Source organism: Arachis hypogaea, chromosome 15 (genome assembly GCF_003086295.3).
Source record: "Arachis hypogaea cultivar Tifrunner chromosome 15, arahy.Tifrunner.gnm2.J5K5, whole genome shotgun sequence".
Classification (NCBI taxonomy): Eukaryota; Viridiplantae; Streptophyta; class Magnoliopsida; order Fabales; family Fabaceae; genus Arachis; species Arachis hypogaea.
Window position 1 is genome coordinate 78,988,915 of NC_092050.1, and position 2,617 is coordinate 78,991,531.

Sequence of the window (2,617 nt, forward strand, 5' to 3'; positions counted from 1 at the left end):
TACCGTTTACATCACCCTTGTTAGCCCCCCTTGAGCCTTTAAACCCCCTCTTGTTTTATAACCACATTACTAGCCTTAAGCAGAAAAACAAATTAAAAATCCCAAGTTGAATCCTTGGTTAGCTTAAGATAGAAATTGTGTATTGTGTAAGTGTGGGAACCTTATGGGAACATGGATGATAGAAACAAAAGGGTAGAAAGTTAAAAAGAATAAAAATTTTTATTTTTAAAAGTTTTGGGAAGCATGCTCATGTGAAATTAAAATAATTTAATTACCATGTGCATTTAAATAAAAAAATAAAAAAAATTTATTTTTCAGTATTTGAATAAAGGGGATGTAAAAGAATTCCCCAAATGCAAAAAGCGATGCACATGGGATAAAAATAAATAAAAATTAAAATATGAGCATGTAACATAAAAAGTGAAAAAAATATGGGAAAATAGGTAAAGAAGCTTTGCTTTACAAAATATGTATGTTAGGTGAGATCTTAGACTAATCAAGGATTCACTTAATTAGCTCACTTAGCCTTATACATATACCCTTACCTTTACCTTGGCCCCATTACAACCTTAATTAAAGACCTCATGATTTTTGTATGCCTATATTCTATAATTGTTGATTGGTTAGATGAAGAACAAAGTTATAGAAAGTAAGGATAAAAAGAATAATAGAGTGATTAACCCAATAAACACTGAGTGACTAGAGAGTAAACACAAAATCCAGTGAGGGTTCAATAGCTCATCAACATATATCTCTGCTTAAATTATTAATTGTCTTGCAAAGTTGTAAAATATTTTTCTCTCCCATCTCAATTGTAAAGGTACTTTATCACTATCTAAGGTTTGGCTATATATTTAAGATTCCTTGAGAATGTGAATTAATTCAACTACATGTAAGCTTTATACGCAGGGGAATAACAAATTAGAATTGCATGATTCATTTAGGTAGTTGCATTTAGAATAGATTACATTGCATGAGATTCCACCACTTTAACCTTACCTTACTCTTTGTCTTGGATTTAGCATGAGGATATGCTATTGTATAAGTGTGGGGAGGTTGATAAACCTATATTTTATGATATACTTTGTGCCTAATTTAAGTGATTTATTCAATCCTTTACTCACTTATTCATATAAATTGCATGATTTTACTTTTCCTTCCTTATTATGTGATGTATGTGAAAAACATGATTCCTATGCTTTAAAAATAATTATTTTAATTACCCTTTACTTCCATTCGATGTCGTGATTCGTGTGTTGAGTAGTTTCAGATCTTCTAAGGCAGGAATGACTTAAAGGATGGAAAGGAAACATATAAAATTAGAAGGAAAGCATAAAACGGAGTTTTTGATGAAACTGGCAGTGACGCGATCGCATGGACGACGCGGCCGCATGCCAGTGCGAAATGGTAGTGACGCGACCGTGTCGTTAACGCGATCGCGCGCCTTAAGCAAAACGCATATGGCGCGAACGCATGACTGAAGCGACCGCGTGGCAAGGAAAACTTCAGATGACGCGACCGCGTGACCCACGCAGACGTGTGACAGAGGCCACGCACCAAAAATTATAGAAAACACTCCCAGCGATTTCTGAAGCCCTTTTTGGCCCAAATCCAAGTCCAGAAGCCACAGATCAAAGGTTATGAAGTGGGGGAATGCATCCATTCAAAGGAGAGTTTCCAATTAGTTAGTATTCATGAATTAGATGTAGTTTTGAGGGAGAGGTTCTCTCCTCTCTCTTTTAGGATTTAGAATTAGGATTTCTTTTGCTTTAAGGATTATCTCTTTTTATCAGGTTCAACATTCCTTTTTATTTATCTTCTCAATTTAGTTTATGAATTCTTCCATGTTACAGATTATTCTTTGAATTAATGTTATTCGAGGTATTTTAGTTTATTATTGCTCTCTTTTATTTATGTTACTGTTGCTTCCAATCTGAAGACATATTTATTCCAGTAGATTTACTTTTTCCCTTTTGGTCTTGGTTAAGAATTCAGTAACTCAGGAGTTATCAAACTCAACGTGATTGATAATTGTTATCTTTGCTAATTGAATTGAACTTCAATAATCCTAATCTTTCCTTAGGGATTAACTAGGATTTGAAGATCAAACTAATTAGTCACTTGACCTTTCTTTGCTTTGAGTAAAGGCTAACTAAGTGGAATTAAGATTCAATCTTCATCATCATTGATAAGGATAACTAGGATAGGACTTCTAATCTCTCATACCTTGCCAAAAGTGTGTTTTACAGTTATTTATTTATTTTATAGTCTTTTATTTATTTTACCTGCCATTTAAATTACTTGTTCCTCATCTTCAAAACCCCAATTTACAATCTTCATAACCAATAATAAGAACATACTTTCCTGCAGTTCCTTGAGAAGACGACCCAAGGTTTAAATACTTCGGTTATCAATTTTTAAGGGGTTTGTTACTTGTGACAACCAAAACTTTTGTAAGAAAGGTTGATTGCTTGGTTTAGTAACTATACTTGCAACGAGAGTTTACTATAACCTCTAAACCATCAATCTTCTGTCTTTTCAGTCTGTCACTACGCCCAGCACTCGCGAGTTTGAAGCTCGTCACAGCCACCCCTTCCCAGATCCTACTCGGAATACC